The sequence below is a fragment of the Canis aureus genome, chromosome 16 (genome assembly GCF_053574225.1).
Source record: "Canis aureus isolate CA01 chromosome 16, VMU_Caureus_v.1.0, whole genome shotgun sequence".
NCBI classification, from domain to species: domain Eukaryota; kingdom Metazoa; phylum Chordata; class Mammalia; order Carnivora; family Canidae; genus Canis; species Canis aureus.
The window spans coordinates 4373-30894 of NC_135626.1; the positions used below are offsets into that span (position 1 = coordinate 4373).

Below are 26522 nucleotides of genomic sequence, written 5' to 3' on the forward strand. Positions count from 1 at the left end.
GAAATAGAGAGATCCCCCCCCTAAAATCAATAAAAACCGTACAACACCTCGACATTTAATAGTTACGCTTGCAAATTCCAAAGATAAAGAGAAGATCCTTAAAGCAGCAAGAGACAAGAAATCCCTGACTTTTATGGGGAGGACTATTAGGGTAACAGCAGACCTCTCCACAGAGACCTGGCAGGCCAGAAAGGGCTGGCAGGATATATCCAGGGTCCTCAATGAGAAGAACATGCAGCCAAGAATACTTTATCCAGCAAGGCTCTCATTCAGAATGGAAGGAGAGATGAAGAGCTTCAGACAGGCAGGAACTGAAAGAATATGTGACCTCCAAACCAGCTCTGCAAGAAATTTTAAGGGGGACTCTCAAAATTCCCCTTTAAGAAGAAGTTCAGTGGAACAGTCCACAAAAACAGGGACTGAATAGTGTCATGATGACACTAAACTCATATCTTTCAATAGTAACTCTGAACATGAACGGGCTTAATGACCCCATCAAAAGGCGCAGGGTCTCAGACTGGATAAAAAAGCAGGACCCATCTATTTTCTGTCTATAAGAGACTCATTTTAGACAGAAGGACACCTACAGCCTGAAAATAAAAGGTTGGAGAATCATTTACCATTCGAATGGTCCTCAAAAGAAAGCAGGGGTAGCCATCCTTATATCAGATAAACTAAAATTTACCCCGAAGACTGTAGTGAGAGATGAAGAGGGACATTATATCATACTTAAAGGATCTATCCAACAAGAGGACTTAACAATCATCAATATATATGCCCCGAATGTGGGAGCTGCCAAATATATCAATTAATAACCAAAGTTAAGACATACTTAGATAATAATACACTTACACTTGGTGACTTCAATCTAGCTCTTTCTATACTCGATAGGTCTTCTAAGCACAGCATCTCCAAAGAAACGAGAGCTTTAAATGATACACTGGACCAGATGGATTTCACAGATATCTACAGAACTTTACATCCAAACGCAACTGAATACACATTCTTCTCAAGTGCACATGGAACTTTCTCCAGAATAGACCACATGGGTCACAAATCAGGTCTGAACCGATACCAAAAGATTGGGATCGTCCCCTGCATATTCTCAGACCACAATGGACTTGAAATTAGAGTACATTTTTAAAATCGTTTGTATTTCCTTGGTATTGGTTGTGATGTCTCCTCTTTCATTCATGATTATATTAATTTTAGTCTTTTGTCTTTTTAATAAGGCTGCTTAGTGGTTTATCTATCTTATTAGTTCTTTCAAAGGAGCTTCTACTGGTTTTGTTGATCTGTTCCACAGTTCTTCTGGTCTCTATTTCATTGAGTTCTGTTTGAATCCTTATTTACTCTCTTCTGCTTGGTGTAGGTTTTACTTGCTGTTCTTTTTCCAGTTCCTTTAGGTGCAAGGTTAGCTTATGTACTGGTGCTTTTTCCAATTTTTTGAGGGAGGCTTGTATTGAGATGTATTTTCTCCTCAGGACTGCTTTTGCTGTATCCCAAAGATTTTGAATGGCTGTATCTTCATTTTCATTAGTTTCCATGAATCTTTTTAATTCTTCTCTAATTTCCTGTTCCATTCATCTTTTCGTAGGATGCTCTTTAACCTCCACGTGTTTGAGTCTTTCAAATTTCTTCTTGTGACTGAGTTCTAGTTTCAAAGCATTGTGTTCTGAAAATATGCAGGGGACAATCCCAATCTTTTGGTATCGATTGAGACCTGATTTGTGACTCAGTATGTGGCCTATTCTGGAGAAAGTTCCATGTGCACTTGAGAAGAACGTGTATTCAGTTGCATTCAGATGCAAAATTCTGTATATATCTGTGAAATCCATCTGGTCCAGTGTATCGTTTAAAGTATTGGTTCTTTGCTGTTGTTGTACTCTGTCATTTGCAGAAAGTGCTGTGTTGAAGTCTCCTTCTATTAGTGTACTGTTATCTAAGTATGTCTTTACTTTGGTTATTAATTGATTGATATACTTGGCAGCTCCCACATTAGGGGCATAAATATTCATGATTTTTAGGTCCTCGTGTTGGATAGATCCTTTAAGTGTGATATAGTGTCCCTCTTCATCTCTTACTACAGTCTTCAGAATAAACTATAATTTATGAAATTAGGATTGTTACCCCACCTTTTTTTTGAGGATCATTTGAATGGTAAATGGTTCTCCAACCTTTCATTTTAGGCTGTAGGTGTCCTTAGGTGTGAAATCAGTCTCTTGTAGACAGCATATACATGGGTCTTGCTTTTTTATCCAATCCAAAGCCGTGCGTCTTTTGATGGGATCATTTAACCCATTGACGTTCAGAGTTACTATTGAAAGATATGAATTTAGTGTCATTGTCACATCTATTCAGTTCCTGTTTTTATGGATGATTTCTTGGGTTTCTCTTTCTTTTACAGAGTCCCCCCTTAATATTTCTTGCAGAACTGGTTTGGTGGTCACATATTCTTTCAGTTTCTGCCTATCTTGGAAGCTCTTTATCTCTCCTTCTATTCTGAATATACAGCCTTGCTGGATAAAGTATGCTTGGCTGCATGTTCTTCTCATTTAGTACCTTGATTATATCATGCCAACAATTTCTGGTCTGCCAGGTCTCTGTGGAGAGACCTGTTGTTAACATATTTCTCCCCATTTAAGTATTAAGTATCTCTTGTCTCTCTGCTTGAAGGATTTTTCTCTTTATCTTTGGAATTGCAAGTTTCACTATTAAATGTCGAGGTGTTGAATGGTTTTTATTGATTTTTTGGGAGGACCTCTCCCTCCTGGATCTGAATGCCTGTTGCCTTCCCCAAATCAGGGAAGTTCTCAGCTATGATTTGTTCAAATATGCTTTCTATCCCTCTGTCCCTCTCTGTGTTTTCTGGAACCCCAATTATTAGTAGATTCTTCCTTCTGAGGCTATCATTTCCCTTAACCTTTCCTTATGGTCTTTTAATAATTTTCTCTTTTTTCCTCAGCTTCCTTCCTTGCCATCAACTTGTCTTCTATGTCACTCATTCTTCTACCTTATTAACCCTCATCGTTAGGACCTCCAGTTAGGATTGCATCTCATTTAATTTATTTTTAATTTCGGCCTGATTAGATCTAAATTCTGCAGTCGTGAAGTCTCTTGATTTCTTTATGCTTTTTTCCAGAGCCACTTTATAATTGTGCTTCTGAATTGGGTTTCTGACATTGAATTGTAATCCAAATTCTGTAACTCTGTGGCAGAGAGTACTGTTTCTGATTCTTTCTTTGTAGTGAGGTTTTCCTTCTAGTCATTTTTCTCAGTTTAGAGTGGCCGTATGAGTGGGTTGAGTCAAGATTGCCAACCATGATCTAAGTAAATTTCATCCTAGATGTCTCTGCTGAGGTCAGAGACCAGAAATTGAAAACAAAGATCAGAACAAAATAAAACAAAAGGACCACTAAAGTGAAAAACAAAATTTTAAAACAAAGTAGTACAAAATAAAGGCCAAGAATCTCAAGGAAGAAAAAAAAAAGAAAAAGAAAAAGGGGGGGGGGGACAAAAGTAAAAAGGGAAAAAAAGGAGAACAAAAAAGGGGGGGACTGGGAGTTAGTGGTGGTGACAATTTTGTAGTGTAGGGAGAATGTAGTCTACCTGAGGGGTGCTAGAGGGTAATCCTCTTGGTTCTGAGTGTATTAAGCTCTGTATGTTAGAAGATGCTCAATCCCAAATTTATATAAACAAGAAATACTTGTAGAAGTCCCCAACATTGACCACCAAAACATAAATGAGATAAAATAGGGTGGCAGAATAGGAAGGAAGAGAGAATATAATCTTGCAGAATGAACCGGCATGGTATTCCACTTGGTTCTGAGTGCATGCTGGTATTAACTTCTGATATTGTAGAACAAAATGAGGCAGATGAGACAAAAAAACACAAAATAAAAACCTGTATCTCAGATACCTCCCAAAATTAAATTGCATATGTTGAAAGGAATCCAGAAGTGAAAAATATATCTAAGACATGTAATAGTAAAAATATGAAAGTCAAAAAGGAAGAAACTTAAAAATGAGGAGGTGGTAAAATATTGTAGTTAAGGTAGGAAAAGGGAAAGAATATTAGAAATGTTTAGTCTGATGAAGAAGAGTTGTAATGGAAAAAGGAAAAAAAGGAAAGAAAAAAAATTTAAAGATGGGACCCTCTATTTCTATATACTATGTTCCCTCGATTTCCCCTTTGTCCTGGAGCTTTTCAGTGCTGCTTGGTCAAAACTTTGCTTTTTCTCTGTTCTTCCAGCTGGTCTTCTGGGGGAGGGGTCCACTGTGCTGATTCTCAGGTGTGTGTGTGCCTGGGTGGAGCTGCCCCACCCCCCGCCAGGTGCTGGGCTCAATGGGAGCTGTTTACGCCATGAGGCCTGTGTTCCCTGGTGGCCCCGCCTCTCCCAGGCACAAGGTGAAACAAGGAGGAAAAACAATGGCACTCACCAGATTTTCAGCTCTGGAGTCAGCACCTCCTGAATAACTAACAGCAGTCTCCCAGTCCTCACTGGCCTAGATGCTCCTGAGCTGGTGCAGGTGCACTGATCTGCACAGCTTGGGGGCGCCCAGTGGCAAGAGAGTTCTGGCTGTCCTGTGCCCTCCCCGCTTCCTCCTGTCCCAGGGGGGAATGCAGGATACCTGGCTTTGTCTGCTTGGTCACCCTGGGACTCAGGGCCCTCTACTGCTGGAACCGCCTTCCTTCCTGGGTGCTGTGGCTCCTGAAGGTAATGGGGCACAGCCACCTCCCTGTGGAGCCAGCCCAAAGACAGAGGATTTAGAGATGCCATGGCCCTCTGCTTTCACCTCTTCTGGGTCACCTGGGACTGATCCCCAGGAGTGGGATTGCTGGATCCTCCAGTAGGAACATGTGCAGCTCTCAAAGGCATCACTCCTATCCAGGGCATTTCTTGAGATGGCAGCTGTGAGCGGGCAGCACCCTGAAGGGAGCGAAGATGAAGGCCATGGAGGAGGTCTAATCCAAAGACAATGAAAAGGAAGGTGTCCCGGGGCACCACCTTGACCTCCACCCTCTCAGTATCTGGGGCCCAATCCCGAGGTTAACCTTGACATCAGACCGATGAATGGGGAAAAGGAGCAGACGAGTTTGTCACTGACAAGCTTCATGTGACAGAGGCCTCCTGAGCAAAGACCCCAAGGAGTGGTAAACCCCAAATGCTTGTCTATTGGGTTTAATAAGGAGAAGAGATTATGGAACAGTAACTCAACTATGTGAGGAGGCTAAAAGAACATAAAGATTTTTTTTAATAACAAGATCTGTTTGTCCAGAATTCTCATTCTCATGCTCAACCTCCTGTCCTTGAAAATAAGAATGTCATTCTCTCCCCTCCTGGCACTCCCCTCCAAGGCACCTTCCAGGGGCATGGGAGGCGGTGTGCTTCTTGGGAGGAAAAGGAGGGGAGTCAGCACACCTTCCTTCAACATGCTGGGTGTGTGTGTTTTGTGTGTGTTTCTTTGCTGCCATGGCTACTTTTTAAAAGTGTCTATAGTTCAGAAAAGTATACTCATTTCCTTTATATCCAAGTCTCATCTCAGATTTGTCTTTTGAGAGGAGTGGGGAGGGTGGGCCACATTTTCCTCTGCCATGGAGGAGAAGGATAAGATGAGTGCAGACCTGTGCATATTCTTTTCTGTCATGGCGGTGAGCAGAAGATTCAGATTCAGCTCTTGTGGGATGGGATCTAATCTCTCTGTGACCAATCAGGAAAAATATCAGGCAAAAAGAGGGCAAGGAAAGGTTAGAAGAACAGGGACAAGAGCAGCTATAGGGATCCCTGGGTGGCGCAGCGGTTTGGCGCCTGCCTTTGGCCCAGGGCGCGATCCTGAAGACCCGAGATCGAATCCCACATCGGGCTCCCGGTGCATGGAGCCTGCTTCTCCCTCTGCCTATGTCTCTGCCTCTCTCTCTCTCTCTCTCTCTCTGTGACTATCATAAATAAATAAAAATTAAAAAAGAAAAAGAGAAAAAAAAAAGAGCAGCTATAGATGCTGGAGTTTCCAGAGCAATGATGTCATCAGAGGCACGTGAATGTCAAATATTTCTGGGGACCAAGTTTATGGATGCCTTGGCGTGTAAGTCATTTCAAATTAACGGTACTACCATCTGGTCACTTTAGCATATTGTCTCCAGCTCACGTGAGCAGTGTGGTCATGCAATTATAATATGGGCTTAATGGGGGTTGGAATTGTGCCAGAGAAAGGGAGACAGCATCAAGTCGTTGAGCCTAAGGCATGTCTAAGAGAGTGACTCTCTACAGTACATTGAGACAAAAGGAGGCCAGCTGGATTTTTGTTTTGTTGGTTGCATATCTGTGGCAATGGGGTAGGTGTGGGTAGTTGCTTGTTTTTTGGACGAGGTGGAAGAACTCTTCAAGTGGAAGTATTTGCACAAGAGGTCTGGCGGGATGGGAGGGTGTGGGTCAGTCCATTCACTAAGAAAACAGGAGAATCAGGCTTTTTAAGAAATAGGCAATGGGAGAAATTTAGTTTTGTTCATCGCAGCAACTGGCAACAACAGAACATTCTCAGAATGAATTGAGTTGAGTTGCAGGAGCCAGCATGAGCCTGCCCCCACTGCCCTCAGTTTGTGTCTACATATAAACACACACACACACACACACACACACACACACACACACACACACATCTGACCTTCCATTTCCAAATCCACTGGAGGACTCAGGGTTGGTGGGGGGATGGGGGAGCGGCAGGTGATCCATTCCAATGGGCCTCATTCAATCATTTCATTCAAATACACAAGGCTGCCTGTTAAAGTCAGAGCCTGGGACTTCTCTCCATTGAATGGCCTTCTTCAACTCCCCCAAACCTCAGGCTGCAGCTTCCAAGCTGCGGGGCAGGTGAGGGGAGGAGGGAGAGAAAGGGAAAAGAAAGGGGAAGGGGAGGGGAGGGGAGAGAGAGAGAAATAGGAAAGGGAAGGGGAAAGGGAAGGAGAAAGAGGATATCTGAAGAACTCACCTTATCTCGGGGCCAAAGAGTCCCCTCCTGGTTTCCTAACCCAGGAAACCCCAATAAACCCTTTGGGAATCATGGATGTGGAGAATGACGTCTCACTATAATGCCTTCCAGTAGTGGGGGTGTATCTGGGAGGGCATGGCATGGTGTGACCTGCTGAGTCTGACGGGGACTTAAACACATGACAGTGGTGTCTTAGGGTTCAGAGGCCAAACATAGGCATGGAGAGATAAGGGCGAAGGACTAAGGGAGGCCTGGCAGGGGACATTTCTGACTCATTCACCCTGGGTGAGGGCCCAGCAAGCACATTCTTTCCTCTAAAGGAACCAACAGTTTACTGGTTCTCCATAGACCTGTCCTTCCTCTTTCACCCACTTCCTAAGGGAAATCCTCAGTCTCATTTGCCATAATCACTGGCTGTTTCACAAGCCACCTTCCATCTACTAAAAGGAGGAAAGAAGATGGAAAAACATGAACCAGCCTGACACATGGCACCTCCACATGGAGGGGTAGGGTTGGGGGACTCACCAGACAAATGATAACTCTGACCCATGATCCCAGGGTTCTTGAAAAAGTGAAATGGAAGGAACACCTGGCTGACTCAGAAGAGTACTCAACTCTTGATCTCAGTCAGGGTCATGAGTTTGAGCCCTATGTTAGGTCTAAAGATAATAAAAAATGAATGAACTTTTTAAAAATTAAGTATGTATAGGGTGCCTGGGTGGCTCAGTGGTTGAGTGTCTGTCTTCGGCTCTGGGCGTTACCCCTGGGTCCTGGGATAGAGTCCCACATCGAGTTCCCTGCGGGAAGCCTGCCTTTCCCTCTGCCTGTGTCTCTGCCTCTGTGTGTGTGTGTCTCTCATGAATAAAGAAGTAAAATTTTTAAAAATTTAAATTTAAAAAATGGAATGGAAAGATAACGTGGTGAGGAGGATGCAGACGTACCTATTACTGCTGAACTCTAGGCTTAGAAAAGGCTAAAATGCTCCATTGTAGGTGATGTCTATATTTAACCACAACCTAAAAACAAAACAAGACCCCCTGTCCTTGGCTCAGAGTAAGGGAGTTCCTGGGTCAGGTTGGAGGGGGTCCTGTTGTCCACAGTGTGGAAAACCAGGGTTCAGCAGGAATATTTTCTTCCTCTCCAGGTAGACAGACATGGTCACTGATGTCATCCCTATAAAGGCAAGGCAAGAAGGAAGAACTTCAGCATTTCAAAGTACCTTTTAGGGGCACCTGGGAGGCTCCGTCTGGTTAAGCATCTGACTCTTGCTTTCATCTGCCAGGAGGTGGCATTCTTGACTCACCTGGTAAAGCTGTGGGGAGCTGTAAGGAAGGTATCAGGCCAACATTTTCCAAGGGGCTTTATTGGCTCCAGAAAGTCTATCTGAGTTTCTTTGAGCTGTCTGATTCTATCTGAGTCTATGCATGTGTCTTAAGGATGAGATTCCAGGGGCATCTGCCCTGCTTAGTCAGTAGAGAGCTCAACTCTTGTCCTCAAGGTTGAGTTCGAGCCCTACGTTGGGAATAGAAAATACTTTAAAATTTGATTATTTTTTGTAACACCCAGCATTTAACAATTCAAATGTCAAGTGATGACACTGTACCAGGACATGTTACAACTTTAGGAATTACATTTAAGTTTTGGAACAGTGACAGCATTCACACAATTAATATAATCTAAGAGGGCTTATCATTATTTGTTTGACAATGCTTCTCATGTGATTTAACATAGCAGGTAAACTACATTAATTAGTCAAGAGATGCTATTTAGGGTTTTACTTTCTGGGAATCTGTTGACAATCAATGAATGAATGAAGGAACAAGCAAACAGCCAGCCAGCTGGCCAGCCAGCCAGCCAAACCAACCAACCAACCAACCAACCAACCAACCAACCAACCAACATCTCAGAAGGTTTCAAGGCACATGCCTACAAAGGATCACAGATCATTACAAAATTGAAAACTTCAGCATCTGTTTCACCAAGGTGGCCCTAGGAGATTCTACAGGAGGTTATAGAGTTATCACCAAAATTTAGCTCCTTTATTTATTTTTATTTTTTTATTGGAGTTCGATTTCCCAACATATAGCATAACACCCAGTGCTCATCCCATCAAGTGCCTCACCCTCAATGCCCATCACCCAGTCACCCCATCCCCTCGCCCATGTCCCCTTCCACCACCCCTAGTTCGTTTCCCAGAGTTAGGAGTCTTTATGTTCTGTCTCCCTTTCTGATATTTCCCACACATTTCTTCACCTTTCCCTTATATTCCCTTTCACTATTATTTATATTCCCCAAATGAATGAGAACATATAATGTTTGTCCTTCTCTGATTGACTTACTTCACTCAGCATAATACCCTCCAGTTCCATCCACGTCGAAGTAAATGGTGGGTATTTGTCATTTCTAATGGCTGAGTAATATTCCATTGTATATATAGACCACGTCATCTTTATCCATTCATCTTTCGATGGGCACCGAGGTTCCTTCCACAGTTTGGCTATTGGGGACATTGCTGCTAGAAACATCGGGGTGCAGGTGTCTCTGCTTTTCACTGCATCTGTATCTTTGGGGTAAATCCCCAGTAGTGCGACTGCTGGGTCATAGGATAGATCTATTTTTAACTCTTTGAGGAACCTCCACACAGCTTCCCAGAGTGGCTGCACCAGTTCAATTCCCACCAACAGTGCAAGAGGGTTCCCCTTTCTCCACATCCTCTCCAACACTCGTTGTTTCTTGTCTTGTTAATTTGCCCCATTCTCACTGGTGTGAGGTGGTATCTCATTGTGGTTTTGATTTGTATTTCCCTGATGGCAAGTGACCCGGAGCATTTTCTCATGTGCTTGTTGGCCATGTGTATGTCTTCTGTGGTGAAATTTCTGTTCATGTCTTTTGCCCATTTCAGGATTGGATTGTCTCTTTGCTGTTGAGTTTCATAAGTTCTTTATAGATCTTGGATACTAGCCCTCTATCTGATATGTCATTTGCAACTATCTTCTCCCATTCCGTAGGTTGTCTTTTAGTTGTGTGGACTGTTTCTTTTGCTGTGCAGAAGCTTTTTGTCTTGATTTAAGTCCCAATTGTTCATTTTTGCTTTGTCTCCCTTGCCTTCATAGATGTATCTTGCAAGAAGCTGCTGTGGCCAAGTTCAAAAAGGCTGTTTCCTGTGTTTTCCTCTAGGATTTTGATGGATCCTTGTCTCACATTTAGATCTTTCATCCATTTTGAGTTTATCTTTGAGTGTATGGTGTAAGAGAATGGTCTAGTTTCATTCTTCTGCACATGGCTGTCCAATTTTCCCAGCACCATTTATTGAAGAGACTGTCCTTTTTCCAGTGGATAGTCTTTCCTGCTTTGTCAACTGTTAGTTGACCATAGAGTTGAGGGCCCATTTCTGGGTTCTCTATTCTGTTCCATTGATCTATGTGTCTGTTTTTGTGCCAGTAGCACACTATATTGATGATCACAGCTTTGTAGTACAACTTGAAGTCTGGCATTGTGATGCCCCAGCTCTGGTTTTCTTTTTCAATATTCCCCTGGCTAGAAAGGAGAGAAAATGAGTGAAAATATCAGTGAGGGTGATAAAACATGAGAGACACCTAACTCTGGGAAATGAACAAGGGGTAGTGGAAGGGGAAGTGGGCTGGGGTTGGGATAACTGGGTGATGGGCACTGAGGGGGGCACTTGGCAGGATGAGCACTGGGTGTTATGCTATATGTTGGCAAATTGAACTCCAATTTAAAAAATTTTTAAAAATTCCCCTGGCTATTCAGGGTCTTTTCTGGTTCCACACAAATCTTAAGATGATTTGTTCCAACTCTCTGAAGAAAGCCCATGTTACTTTGATAGGGATTGCATTAAATGTGTACATTGCCCTGGGTAGCATAGACATTTTCACAACATTCTTTCAATCCATGAGCATGAATATTTTTCCATCTCTTTGTGTCTTCCTCAATTCCTTTCAGAAGTGTTCTGTAGTTTATAGGGTATAGATCCTTTACTTCTTGGTTAGGTTTATTCCTAGGTATCTTGTGCCTTTGGGTGCAATTGTAAATGGGATTGAACCCTTAAAATCTATTTCTTCAGTCTCACTGTTAGTGTATAGAAATGCCGCTGATTTCTGGGCATTGATTTTGTATCCTGCCGAATACAGGATACTCATACTGCTGAATTGCTGTATGAGTTCTAGCAATCTTGGGGTGGAATCATTTTGTTTTGTTTTGTTTTTTTAGATTTTATTTATTTATTCATGAGAGACAGAGAGAGAGGCAGAGACACACCAGAGGGAGAAGCAGGCTCCATTCAGGGAGCCTGACGTGGAACTCGATCCAGGGTCTCCAGGATCAGGCCCTGGATTGAAGGCGGCACTAAACCACTGAGCCACCCAGGCTCCCCAGGGTGGAGTCTTTTGTGTTTTTTATGTACAGTATCATGTTATCTGTAAAGAGGGAGAGTTTGACTTCTTTGCTAATTTGAATGCCTTTTATTTCTTTTTGATGTCTGATTGAAATGTAGCCTCTTTAATATTGAGAAGTTTTCACTCTCTTACTTAGGTAAAGACTGGATAAAAAGGAATATAAAAACCTTGTTGCACACAAGCAGCCCCACTGCGGGCCAGTCCCACAGTGGGCCACACACCTAACCCATAGCTCTCAGGGGACACGAGGGTGACTCTGGCATGACCACAGGCTTTGAGTCGCCCAGACCCCCTCCCGGCAGCTCCTCCTGAGGGCCAGGAGGTGACCCTCCAGCCCACGGGGACATCTCATGCTCGGCGAGGCTGAGGGCAAATGGTGCCACGGACGGGTCTGGGCGCGTGGACGTGTGTCTTCTCCACGCGTGGGGCTGCCGGCAAGCCGTTTGCCACGTTTGCAGGTGCCGCGGGCTGGCAGATGTGGGGGCTGGGCCTGCGCCCGTCCCAGGCCTATGACACTGCCTCACCGGCCTCAGGCAACAGATCAGGTCCGACTGAAATAAATGCAAAGTCTTCAGATTTGTTCCCAAAGAATGTCTGTCATGACAAATCCCAAATTAGGACGAAGGATGATGAAGTGAGCTTCACAGGGATCCCACTGAGCAATGTGGGGACGGCCAGGGCGTCAGCAAGAAAAAATGACTAGTTGACTCAGACACGTGTGGTCTGTCAAAATCCATGAGTCCCTAATAACTCCCAGGAGCAGGAAGGCGGTGGACGTGCCGGCGGGGGGACTCACCGTGTTCCAGCCCGGAGCCTCATCCTCCACACCCAGGCCCGCACCTGCCACCTGCTCTGAGCACCTTGCAGCACCGGGGCCGCGGGACGGTGGGGGCCGCTGCGCAGGGAGTTCTGTCTGCGGTCGCCCCCCAGCCCCAGGATGCAGGGCCTAACCCTAACCCTAACCCTAACCCTAACCCTAACCCTAACCCTAGGCTGTTTCTGCGACATACACCGGACGCACCCGCACTGAGTCCGCCACGCACGCGGCCCCCGGTGTCCCGCACGCTGCGGTCAGCGGCCCCCCCAGCGGCTCCGTGTTGCCTGCAGCTTCGGAGCTGGCGGCCGTGCTTTCTTCTCATCACCTGGGACGTGAGTCCTGCGCTCCTGAGGCAGCAGACCCCTGCTAAGGGTCACAACGGCGTCACAAAGAGAGTTAGGAAGTTGGTCATTTCGCTTCATGCGCCAAACTACGGCCACTGCTCCGGCAGGCGGAGGGCAGAAAGCGCACGGGGCTGCAGTCAGCAACATCAGGGTGTGGGTGTCCTGGGGCCTGGCCTGGGCGTGCTCTGCACATTTGACTCGACAGACGCAGTCATGCAGCCTCCACTCAGTTCCTATTTCATATGTCAGTTTAAGGTTTCCAAAGTTGAACACAAAATGGCTTCAAATATATTTTAAACCATGGTCGTTTCCTTTTCAGACAAATATACTTTTTTTTTAAATTAAAAAAAAAAAACCTTGTTGTTCCAGGCACGTAAAGAAAAAAAAAGTATTTTCTTCTTTGTTCACGATCTCTTATCAAGAGTAGACTAACAATGCAAGAAAACCTTGTCGTTTTAACAGAGAGAAGAGCCAAATCTCAATGTTGTACAAGTGTACCTATAAAACTCACTTCTTCCAATCTCAGTCAGTCCTGACCATGCATACAATTCCTTTTCAAAAAGTCTCCTTCAGGGACACCTGGGTGGCTCAGTGGTGGAGTGTCTGCCTTCAGCTCATGGTGTGATCCTGGATTCCTGGGATCGAGTCCCATATGGGGCTCCTTGCATGGAACCTGCTTCTCCTATGTCTGCCTCTCTCTCTTAGCTTCTCTCTGTGTCTCTCATGAATAAGTAAATAAGATCTTTAAAAACGAAAAAAAAAAAAAATAGGGATGCCTCGGTGGCTCAGCGGATGGGCCTCTGTCTTTGGCTCAGGGTGTGATCCCAGAGTTCTGGGATCCAGTCCCACATCAAGCTCCCTGCAGGGAGCCTGCTTTTCCCTCTGCCTATATCTCTGCCTTCTCTTTGTGTCTCTCATGAATAAGTAAATACAATCTTTTTAAAAATAAAAATTTAAAAAAAATAGCGACGCTCACTTCAGGATAAAAGTATTTTATTTTCCCTCAACAAAATATGTATTCTCATGCCTTGTACCTCTTCTACACATCTCCTACCTTCTCACATATGGAGTTGTTTTCCTTATCGTTTTCCAACAGCCTCGATTCCATGTGGCAGACTTTTTTTTTTTAATTGTATTTACTTTTTTAGAGAGATAGCACTTGTATGAAGAGGGGAAGGGGGAGAGGAAGGGAGGAAGAGACAGACATTCTTTTAAAGAATGATTTTGTTTATTCATGAGAGACAAAGAGAGAGAGGCAGAGACATAGGCAGAAGCAGACTCTCCGCAAGAAGCCAGATGTGGGACTTGATCCCAGCCCCCGTGTTTGGGCCCTGAGCCTAAGGCAGATGCACAACCGTTGAGCCACCCAGGCGTCCCCCATGTGGCAGACTTTTAACCTCTAGAAACCTCAGTTTCTGGTAAAAAGTCATTAGGATCCAATGGCGCACTGTCTATTGTACCAGAATTCTTTAGATTGACAAATAAATGTATGAATACATGTCACAGTTTTTAGAAACACTGCGTGTGTGTGTATGTGTTTATAATACAATTTTTAAGAAAGCATGAAACATGTTTATTAACACACCCAAGTATCTGCAGTTTTCCTGAATAAGACAAAAAGAAAAAAGTGGGGAGGGAAGAAAAAGGAGAGAGGAAGGAAAACACAATGAAACAAAACAAAAAACCACCTTGGGTGACTCATGCTTTAGTATTTTATCTTATGTTGAAAAGATAGGGGAATCTGATGAATTCAACCCAATTTATCAATTAACCTAGCACAACTTCAAATTTCAGGTCACCAAAGACTTTGGAAGCTATTGTAAATGTTTACCTATTAACCTTTTTTCTTTTATTTTACCTATTTGGTCTTAACAATGAAAAGTATATGAGACAGACAAAATCGGCCATTTTAAGTAGTTTCTGTGGACAAATCACAACAGGTACAATTTAACTAATCCAATAAGGTAACAGCAAAGTTGAGTAGGGCCCTCCCTCGGCCTGGACCCTCCAGCGTCAGGGTCAGTCCAGGTGGAACAAGGGCATAAGTCGTTCTCATTTTCTTTTTTGTGCCTGTTGTATAACAATACAGCAAACATGATTTCTTTGTATAAAGGTGACAGAGGAGTCTATTTCGATCACCACCATTCTAGGCTCACAAACTAACAGGAGTGCCCACATCCCACTGCTCACCCCAAGGGCTTGTAAGGCAGACAGAAGTGAAAAATCAAGCAATTTTACAACTCGAGGGGACTGGGGGAGGGGGAGGGGAGACAAAGCTGATTATCTGTATAATGTGTGATGTTGATACATCCAAAGATACATCTTTTTAAAATAAACCAACAACTTTGAATTGGCTTGAAAGCCATATGTTGCCCCTTTGTCCACTAAAAAGTCAATTGATTTGTTCCCCACTCCCACTGTCAGGCTTCCCGTGGGCAGTTTAAGTCCAGGAGAGCCCCAGCCTCTTCCTGCTTGCTGATTTGGGAGGTACTCCAATGTGAACCTCAGAAGGAGGTGGCCCAACAGCTTGGAGTGATTTTTGCTCCTTGATGGGGGTGGGAAGGTGGAGGGGGCAATGGCGCTGGAGGCACCTGGGGTGGCAGAGTTGACCTGACCACTCCAGCCACAGGAGTGGTGCAGAAACAGGGGGAGGGGGAGGAAGAGGGGAGGAGGAGAGGCTGGGGAGCTGCCAGCAAGGCCTGAGGCAGATTTAGTTTTTGGCATTTTTTAAAAGATTTATTTATTCATGAGAGACACAGAAAGAGAGAGAGAGAGGAAGAGACACAGGCAGAGGGAGAAGCAGGCTTCACACAAGGAGCCCAATGTGGGGCTCGATCCTGGATCCCGGGATCACACCTGAACTAAAGGCAAAGGCTTAACTGTTGAGCCACCCAGGCATCCCAAATGTAAGGAATTTCATCCCAGATCATGGGAACTTGTAAAACACTGGGGCTCATCTTTATCTTTCTGAGCTGTATGGTGCCTAATTTTTACCCATGCCTGCCTTTCAACTTATGAGCTACAGTTCCTTTACAAACTGTTGTTTGCAATGGCATCTGGAGGCAGAGGAAACTTCTCCCACATAGAACACATATGGATACATGGACACAAACAAGATGCCAATGAACTCTAGCCTTTGTCTCACTCCTACTTGTGGAGAGGTCATGAAAGACCCAATGTTCCAATCTCCCCCTTTAATGAAAACAACTCCAGTTGCCAGGTAGCGTGACCCCATATGGATCCCATCCATCCGTTGTTTTCCATTTCCAATCAGAACAGGGCTGGTTTCATGCAAAGATACCAAAAGCTGTAGCAACAAACCAACCAAATACCAGAGTATCTCCTCAACGGAGCTGAGAATTGGTTCCTCCCCAAAAGTTGGCGCTTTCCTGATGGAACCAGAGGGCTTCTTAGGTTCTGGTCCCTTGGATGTTCTCATTGTCGGCTTTCTCTAATCATAGACAGCATTCAGGCATGTCCAAAGAACCCCATTCGGGCCATCAGGTTATCCTTCCACGTGTCCCAGGTAAGCGAGCACTTGCAAGTATAGGCCCCCTAAGCATCATACAAGTAGGCTGCTAGAGTTTCCTGTGGGTGGCAGGGGGTCATGCTCTCAACCTTTAGTGCAGGGTTTTATAGGGTCTGGGTCGGTTCAGTCTGGTTTTCTGCATGCGTGTGGATGTGCGTGTGTGTGTGCATGTGCATTCTCCATAAAGAGCTGGGGTGTCCTCATGATGAAGGACATTGTAGAAAGTGGACAGTTTATTTTCTGTTTTTGGTATGTGCAAGGCATAGGACTTGAACCTTATGGGCACCAGGAAGGTTTTCTTTTGTTTTCTCATCCTCAGGTTTGCCAGGTTCCTTTTTAATGACCTGTTGATTGAAAAAAAAAATTTTTTAAGATTTTATATTTATGCAATCTCTACACCCAAGGTAGGGCTCGACCTCACAACCTGGAGATCAAGAGTCCCACAGCCCCCAACAGAGCCAGCCAGCAGCCAGGCACTCCTTGATCAATTTTATTTGTTTATTTGTTTGCTTCCTTCCTTGCTTGCTTATTTATATATTTATTCATTCATTCATTCATTTTAATTAATCAATCATTCATTCATTTTTAAAAGATTTTCTTTTTTTTTTTTTTAAGATTTTCTTTATTCATGAGAAACACACAGAGACAGGCAGTGACAGAGGCAGAGGGAGAAGCAGGATCCCCACGGGGAGCCCCATGGAGGAGTAGGCCCCAGGACACTGGGATCACTACCTGAGCCCAAGGCAGATGCTCAACACTGAGCCACCCAGGCATCCCTGTTTCCTTATTTTTAAAGGAAGCATACAGGCAACATGTGTTCAGAGGGACAGAAATAGAGCCCGCATGCTGAGGTTTTTCTGAGCCATTTGGACCTGGGTCGGTGTGAAAGCCAAGGGAGCAGGGCCCAGAAATGTTCAAGGCTGAGAATTTCCTTCCTCAGTATTCATTTCACAGATGCTTTATTTGAAAGTGCCATTGTATGGCAAACACATTTCTATGTTTGAGATACAGCAAGAACCAGAGAGCTAAAGTTCCCAACCTCACTACTTAGGGTTGCAAGTTGGATGCAGAGATAGGAAGGCAGGCAGGGCCAGAAAAACAGCACTCCAGTGAGTCCAGATGTGACGAATATGGGATCTCAGGGCAGATGGGATGCAGTCTTATCTGGATCCACCTGGGTCAACATCATTTCCTGTACACACGCACGCACTCCAACAGCCAAAGAAGGGCCTTGGGGATGTTTTCCTCCTCCTCCCTGGGACAGGGACATCTGTACTGCTAGGGGGTACACCACCCACCCACCGCCACTGCCGCCACCCCTCCACCCCGCAGCCTCAGATGCCGCTACTGCCTTCCAAACCACCCAGGCTGCACCAGTACCAGTTCCAGTTCCGGTTCTGGTTCCAGCCACTACCCTAGGCAAGGGTGAACTTGGAAATGTCATCCAAGGTGTCCTGCAGCCCTCACCCCCAAAGACTCAGGACACCGGACACTGGGAGCAGTTCCTGATTGGATATAGAAATGTCCGTAAATTGAAACCTGTCCTTCCTGCACCATCTTCCATGACCTGGCACCGTTTGCAGAGAGAGACCCTTTCTCTCACCATCACCACTACAGCATACAAAGAGAGTCCTTAACACAAGAGTGATCAAATAAAAATTGGTCCCATCTTACCTATTCCCTAGACGGGTATCATAGGATGTGTCTAGAGATAGAAGTAGAGCATGAGGTTGTGTGTGGGAATGATGAACACGCAGGACTGTGGATGACAAAGGTGAGTAAGAGGGTTGGACTAGGAACTCCTGAGTGGCTCAATGGTTGGACGTCTGCCTTCAGCTTAGAGCATCATCATCAGGTCCATGGATCAGGTCCCACACTGGGCTCCCTTGCAAGTAGCCTGTTTCTCCCTGTGCCTAGGTTTATGCCTCTCACGAATAAATACATAAAATTTTCCTTTACCATATGATCCTATCAATAGATGCAGAGAAAGCACTTGACAAAATACAGCATCCATTCCCGATCAAAACTCTTCAGAGTGTAGGGATAGAGGGAACACTCCTCAGCATCTTAAAAGCCATCGACGAAAAGCCCACAGCAAATATTATTCTCAATGAGGAAACACTGGGAGCCTTTCCCCTAAGATCAGGAACAAGACAGGGATGTCCACTCTCACCACTGCTATTCAACATAGTACTGGAAGTCCTAGCCTCAGCAATCAGGCAACAAAAAGAAATAAAAGGCATTCAAATTGGCAAAGAAGAAGTCAAACTCTCCCTCTTTGCCGATGACATGATGCTGGGCATAGAAAACCCGAAAGACTCCACCCCAAGATTGCGAGAACTCATACACCAATTCGGGAGTGTGGCAGGATACAAAATCAATGCCCAGAAATGAGTGGCATTACTACAGACTAACAATGAGACTTTTTTTTTTTTTTTTTTGCTCTATGAACCTATTTTTGGTACTTTATTTTAACTAAAAATTCTATCCTTTGATAGAATTTGCCAGATTTTTTAAAAAGAGAAATGGTTTCAAATCTGCCACTAAGCAGTCTATTTCTAGCATAAATTTCACTTATCATTACATGATAGGAGTAGCTATGTTGCTCAAAAACACATAATCCTGATATATAACATAATTATTTTATAACTGTCTGTTATCACACATTTATTGTCTATATACCCAGCACAGGGAAGGAGACAGTTTTAAAGAAGGCGGGAGGGGAGAGACTGCTACTGTCAATCTTTGAAGACGCTATGTAGAAAGTCAAAAGAATTCTAGATTACCAAGCAATCTTGAGAAACTGAACAGTAGCAAATGGCAGATTCCTCTGCTTTCATCTTCAAGAGGGAAAAAAAAGCCACAATAACAAATTTAACTGAAAGAGATTTTCAAACTCAAGACAGAATATAATATAATACTACCTGGTACATTATAGACCTGATGGAGATATACATACAAAAAGAATGAATATGATTATGGTCAAATTCAACTTAAAGTTTAAGCAAAGTCCCAAATTTAAAGATATTAAGGAGTCAATCCCATTTACAATTGCACCAAAAAGCACAAGATACCTAACCGAAGAGGTAAAGGATCTATACCCTAAAAACTACAGAACACTTCTGAAAGAAATTGAGGAGGACAAAAAGAGATGGGAAAATATTTCATGCTCATGGATTGGAAGAATTAATATTGTGAAAATGTCAATGCTACCCAGGGCAATGTACACAACCAATGCAATCCCTATCAAAATACCATGGACTTTCTTCAGAGAGTTGGAACAAATCATCTTAAGATTTGTGTGGAATCAGAAAAGACCCTGAATAGCCAGAGGAATATTGAAAAAGAAAACCAGAGCTGGGGCATCACAATGCCAGACTTCAAGTTGTACTACAAAGCTGTGATCATCAATATAGTGTGCTACTGGCACAAAAACAGACACATAGATCAATGGAACAGAATAGAGAACCCAGAAATGGGCCCTCAACTCTATGGTCAACTAACAGTTGACAAAGCAGGAAAGACTATCCACTGGAAAAAGGACAGTCTCTTCAATAAATGGTGCTGGGAAAATTGGACAGCCATGTGCAGAAGAATGAAACTAGACCATTCTCTTACACAATACACTCAAAGATAAACTCAAAATGGATGAAAGATCTAAATGTGAGACAAGGATCCATCAAAATCCTGGAGGAAAACACAGGAAACAGCCTTTTTGAACTTGGCCACAGCAGCTTCTTGCAAGATACATCTAGAAGGCAAGGGAGACAAAGCAAAAATGAACAATTGGGACTTAAATCAAGACAAAAAGCTTCTGCACAGCAAAAGAAACAGTCCACACAACTAAAAGACAACCTACGGAATGGGAGAAGATAGTTGCAAATGACATATCAGATAGAGGGCTAGTATCCAAGATCTATAAAGAACCTATGAAACTCAACAGCAAAGAGACAATCCAATCCTGAAATGGGCAAAAGACATGAACAGAAATTTCACCACAGAAGATATACACATGGCCAACAAGCACATGAGAAAATGCTCTGCATCACTTGCCATCAGGGAAATACAAATCAAAACCACAATGAGATACCACCTCACACCAGTGAGAATGGGGCAAATTAACAAGACAAGAAACAACGAGTGTTGGAGAGGATGTGGAGAAAGGGGAACCCTCTTGCACTGTTGGTGGGAATTGAACTGGTGCAGCCACTCTGGAAAGCTGTGTGGAGGTTCCTCAAAGAGTTAAAAATAGATCTACCCTATGACCCAGCAATTGCACTACTGGGGATTTACAGATGCAGTGAAATGCTGGAACACCTGCACCCTAATGTTTATAGCAGCAATGTCCACAATAGCCAAACTGTGGAAGGAGCCTCGGTGCCCATCAAAAGATGAAAGGATAAAGAAGACGTGGTCTATGTATACAATGGAATATTCCTCAGCCATTAGAAAAGGCAAATACCCACCATTTGCTTCAATGTGGATGGGACTGGAGGGTATTATGCTGCGTGAAATAAGTCAATCGGAGAAGGACAGACATTATATGGTCTCATTCATTTGGGGAATATAAATAATAGTGAAAGGGAATAGAAGGGAAGGGAGAGAAATGGGTAGGAAATATCAGAAAGGGAGACAGAACATGAGAGACTCCTAACTCTGGGAAACGAACCAGGGGTGGTGGAAGGGGAGGAGGGCGGGGGGTGGGGGTGAATGGGTGACGGGCACTGAGGGGGGCACTTGACGGGATGAGCACTGGGTGTTATTCTGTATGTTGACAAATTGAACACCAATAAAAAAATAAATTTATTATTTAAAAAAAAGGAATATAAAAAATAGTGAAAGGTATTAAAGGGTAAAGGAGAGAAAATTAGGGGAAATATCAGAGAGGGTGACAGAACATGAGAGATTCCTAACTCTGGGAAATGAACAAGGGGTAATGGAAGGGGAGGTGAGCAGGGGGGATGGGGTGACTGGGTGATGGGCACTGTGGGGGGGCACTTGACGGGATGAGCACTGGGTGTTGCACTACATGTTGGCAAATCATACTTCAAAAAAAATATGAAGAGATAAAAGGATCTATGGCATTCTAGAGGTATTCCAGTCCATTTTAATCGCATCTCCAAACCTACTGGGGAGATAGACCTAAACTCCTGGATGGAGAGGGTATCTGGTGAGGAAGGCCTGTGTCTCAGAATTAAGTCCAGCTCATTTCATTGCACCTCCACAGCTGCTGTGAAATCTTCATAAGGTCTAAATCGCCTATGTGAGAGGCCTTGTGCAGAGCTTCCCTTAGGGAAAGGTTTGTCATCAGAGCTAAAAACTGCTTTCTCTTGCCCCTCCAACCCGGCTATGGACATTGGGTTTCAACTCCCTGATGTGGAAAGCTAGTGGGAAGTTTCATTCTAGGATGGCTTGTCACCAACAAGCTTTGTAGCACATTTTAAGTCTCCCCCAAACATACTGTCAGCTGGGTTTTAAAGCCCTTAATTGACCACTGGAAAACTGTCCTCGAGGGAAGCTTGTGCCCATGGTTCTGAACAGTGACATCCATTGGGCCTCCTGCTGATTTTTGAGCAATGGCCTACCCCCCACAAGGCAGAAGCTAGCTGAAATTTCTGTCATAGAACACCTGTGTCACAGAGTACACTGTATCGCCTTGTCATTGCACCTCCACACCAGCCTTTGAGAGAGATTCTAACACACTCTGGTGGTAGGCTACTTGCAAGCTGCAGGCCAGAAGATTCTTTCACAGCATTAAATATTAAATACCTGGCCTTTCCACTGTGCCAACGCAACAACGTGTGGCATTAGCTTCTAATGTCCTTCAGGAATGAGTGCTTGTTGAAAGACATCTGGGAAGGCTTGGTTTTCAAAGTGAAGTAGACCAGCTTTCCACTGCCCGTAAGCAACCCTTGGAGAAGGGGTCTCTACCTTCTTTCTCAAGAGGCTAGTGGAAACCTGCATTCAAGGATCTGTGGTGTCACAGAGGCCCGCCAGCCCATATTTACCACACCTCTAAACCTGTCATAGATATAGATTTGAACTCCCTTGATAGAGACACTAGCTGGCCAGGAATGAGTGAGTCTCACAATTAATGCCAAGTCATTTCCATTGCGCCTCCAACAGCTGCTGTGGATGTAGGGTCTACCTCACCTATGTCAGAGGCCTAATGGAGATCTTCCCTCAGGGAAATCTTGTTCTTCATATATAAGTAGACTGCTTGCCCTTTGCACTGCCACCACTGCTGAGACAGATGCTTTAAACTCCCTGATGTGAGAAGCTTGTCAGAGAGACATTCCAGGAAGGCCTAGGTCCTTGGGAGGTGGATAGTGCCTTGCAGGGCCCCTCCAAACTTCCTGAGGAGCTGCTTCTCAAGCCCTTCCTGGAGAGGCCAGTGGAAAGCTGCCGTCACAGGACGCTTGGGCCCAAAGTTCAGGTCAGTGAGTTCCATTGGAACTCTGGCCTAAAATGGTGCCAGTGCCTACCTCCCACCTGGAAGGGGCTAGCTGAAAGTTTCACTCAAGGATGGCAGGTTCCTCTGCATTCAGGAGGTTGCACGGTCATTTCACCTCCACAACCATTGTGGAGAGGGTATGCTAACTCACCCTGGTGACAGACTCGGTTTAAGCTGAAGCCAAAGTGGGGAGCCATTATCCAAAGGATGGGCACTTTATCCAAAATCCTCCACTGAAATGAAGGGCGTTACAGGGAAACGCTCCCTACTGGAAGAAGCGTGGGACAATCTGTGTGGGGAAAAAGTGCATAGAAGGCTCTTTCCAGGGATGTTTTCCATTATGAGGGTCAGAGTAAACAACAGGCAGAGGAAACCAGTCAGGTCTCAGACTAAACACACGACTAACTGTTGCTCCAGCCATCACAGACGGAACAACCTGTCCTCTGCAGTACCTCTTATGGTGCCTCTTCCTGAATCCCCTTCAGGAAATCTGAAGCCTGGATCCAGCCAGCTCTTCCTTGCCGCCTGGCCCAGGAATCACCATGCCAGCGTTTTCCCAAGAGACATACGGTAAATGAAGTGTCTGCACTGCCCTGGGAGGGCTCTCTAGGTCCACCCGCGAGGCCAGCCCCGCTCCCTCCTGCCTCTGCGCTGTCACTTGGAATCCTAGAGAGAAAACCCCAGCCGCAGCCCCTGACAGCCAGCCATGGCCCCCATGAGGTTCTGCCAAGAACAGGAGCAAAATAAAGCAGAACTTACAGTGAAGTCCCTGAGCCAACACCCCACCAGCTCCTGCTTCTAGAGCAGGGAGAGCAGGACTTTGTCTCCCTCCAGAACTACTGGGGGCACCAGCAAGAGGTTAAGGGGAGAGCCTGCTTCCTCCCCCAAGTGGGTCCATGCCGGAGCCTGCTCCTGCTCCCACACAGCTCCCCCAGTGACCCCGACCAAGCCCAAGTAAATCATTCCAACATTTCACATACCTCATCATCTGCTTCTCTCCCCGCAGAGTAAAAGGCAAAACAACACAGTTCTATTGAGCTCCGCTCTACAGAAGGAGGCTGGGCTGGAGGAAGGGAAGGTGCTGCCCTCCAACTCCTGTCAAAAGAATAAACAGCTGTTTCAGGAAGAGGGGGGCAGAGAGATCCCACAGCAGCCAGGGGCTTTGTTCCTCGCTGGCCCTGGGAAATGGGCTGTTTATCAAGGCCTGTTGACTCAGAGCTACATGCCAAGGCAGAGATGTTTCTCTTTGGGCCCACAAGCAGCCAGGCCTCCCTAACCAAACGAAACTACAGGCCCAAACTAGGCCTGGTGTTGGGGGAGGGGAGGCCACCACCCTTGAGAGGGACACACTGGCTGCACACGTCACCCACTCCTTGGCAAAAATGGGAACTGTTCTGAGCCCAGACATCCCCAAGTGACTACTAGAAGGAACAGCCAATGGAGGAGTCTATTAAAAAAAAAAAAAATGCAGGGTGGGTGGGAGAAGGGGAGAGAGTCCTCAAGACCCTTGTCAAAATGCTATCTAGATATTCCTTAAGGTGAAGCCTCCCCTCCACATCTTTTGAACTTCAGAAGTTGTTTTGTTTGAACGCTACTTTTATAGAATGTTACGAGATACGAGATCTCCCGCATGGAAACCCCGAGCTATAAGAACTTTAAAAGGTCACCGAGGCCCAACCCTGCTCTTTGGCTGAATAATGCTTAACCCTTCCCACACCCACCTCCTGCTCCTAAAGATAGAATTGTCCAGCTGGAAAGGACCTTAGAGCAGTGGATTTTCAAATGTCGAACAGCTAAAACTCTTAATGAGAAAAAAACCACAGGAAGTCCTTCTCAGAACCCCACTAAGCAAAACAGAGCACACAGAGTGCCTTGGCTGAAGCAGGGAAGTGCAGCTCAAAGCAACCCCCCACCCCCACCCCATCTCAGCCCTCCGGAGGGGTTCCACATGCCTCCTGGGTGGACAGTCTGGAAACCCCAGACTTAGGAGAGGGATCAAAGTCCAGGGGCCCCGCCAAGGGATGCCTAATCTTATAGCTGTTCTTAACAAAATTTCATACCCCTTCCTCTGGGGACACGAGCTGGTTGGCCATGGTGTTAGGGTCTGGAAGTCCCAACAACGTGCTTAAATCTAGGAAAGCTGAACAAAAGGTGTGCTTGCAACCCAGTCACCATGCTCTAGATCTGGACGCAAAAGAAAAATGTCTGTAAGCTCACCAAGAGACACGGACTGGAACATTTGTAACACAGCAAAAACTGGAAACAACCCCAAAGCCCATCATCGGAGCAGATCAGTCCTGTCCTAGAGTGGGACGCCATACATGACAATGAGAATGAGCCAGCTGCAGCAGCTAACAACAGCATGAGTGTCATGTACGTAATGTAGAAAGGAAGAAGCCCTGGATGAGTTCATTTATTTAAAAATCAGAAACAGTCAAAACCAATCTGTGGTGCTAGAACTCAGGATGGGAGTGGCTGAGACTCGGAAGGGGCCCAAAGGAGTTCCTGGGAGGTTGGTCATGTTGCTTCTTAGGCCGGGTAGTGCTTGCAAGGCACGTCCACTTTGTGAAAATTCATCACGAATGTGTCTTTTCCATGTGACTGTTAAGAACAAAAGTGAACAGAAAACTTTCTTCTGAAAGCTGCCTTCTCTTGGGCATTCTATCTTCTCCAGCCCCTGGCTCAAGGGCCAGAGGATTGTGGGCGGGCCCTACCTTTTCCTTCTTTTGGGTTCCCCATCCCAATACCAAGCACCACCAAGCACATCACTAGGGGTCCAGGGATGATCTGTTGCATTAAATGATCCAGATGTCTAGAGCGATGGTCAATGTGAAATGGAAAGATAACAGAGGCTGGACACTAAGATAAACTGGTCCTTTTCGCAAGCAAGCACCTCTCTCAGGTCACAGGGGTCTCCCACGTTACAATTTACAAAACAGCCTCTCTTGGTGATCCTCGGGATCACCTACAAAGTGGTCAGAACAGAGGGAGGCTCTGGGAGCCTCAGTGATTTGCTCAAGGTCTCCGGCTGGTGAGTCTAATGCTGCTCTTTCTTCCCTAGCTGCTTCCAGGGGACGCTCTGCAGGCCTGTGCATACATGAAATGCTTGTTTCTCAGAGTTAAGGACAGCCCATTTCTAGTGCTCCTTCACACTTACTGTTGATATAGGTTCTAACCCCCTTATGTAACAGGCTAGCTGAAAGCTGCATTCTAGCAAGAGTTATTTCCCAGAGAGATATTCAATGCATTTTTACTGTCTTGCTTAACTATTGTTGAGATAGGTTCTAAGTGCCTTTATAGGAGAGGCCAGTTGAAAGCTGAGTTCAAGAAATCTTTGTATCATAAAGTTAAGTTGATGGCAGTTCCATCTCACCCCCACAACTACTGTTGACCTGGAATCTAACTCCCTTTTTGAGAGGCTACTGGAAAGCTGCATTCATGGACTTTTGGTTCTCGTGGTAAGTAGATCACATTTCTATTGCGCCTCCACACCTACTGTTGAGTTAGGTTCTAACTGCCTTACATGATTAGCTGGTTAAAGGTGCATTCAAGAAACATTTTTTTCTCAGAGTTCAGTATATAGCATTTCCATTGCACCTCCACAGCTACTGTTGAGATAGATTCTAACTCCCTTATGTGAGAGGTTCCATGAAAACTGCATTCAAGGAACACTTGTTCCTCAGTGTTAAGTACATCGCATTTCCACTAGGCCTTCACAGCTACTGTTGAGATCAAATCTAACTACCTTATATGAGACGCTAGTTGAAAGCTCCAAAAGAGGAAAGCTTGTTTCACAGATGTTAAGGACATCGCATTTCCTTTGTCCCCCACAACTACTGTTGAGATAGGATCTAATTCCCTTATGTGAGAGGTAGTTGAAAGCTATAGTCAAGGCACACATTTTCCTCTGTTAAGGACAGCCGATATATATATATATTTTTAGATTTTATTTATTCATGAGCGACACAGAGAGAGA

At 44.9% G+C, this 26522-nt stretch overlaps 2 long non-coding RNA genes across 2 annotated transcripts; one reads left to right on the forward strand and one right to left on the reverse strand.

Annotated features, from left to right (window-relative positions):
• Positions 1-9055: 9055 nt before the first annotated feature.
• LOC144285446 (uncharacterized) lies at positions 9056-25327 on the reverse strand. The gene is made up of 4 exons (XR_013353698.1): positions 24764-25327; positions 23527-23641; positions 12424-16436; positions 9056-10524 (listed from the first exon to the last, which is right to left on the reverse strand). It is a non-coding gene; the product is annotated as an uncharacterized LOC144285446 (long non-coding RNA).
• LOC144285447 (uncharacterized) lies at positions 22969-23672 on the forward strand. Its single transcript, XR_013353699.1, has 2 exons — positions 22969-23116; positions 23553-23672. It is a non-coding gene; the product is annotated as an uncharacterized LOC144285447 (long non-coding RNA).
• Positions 25328-26522: the final 1195 nt, after the last annotated feature.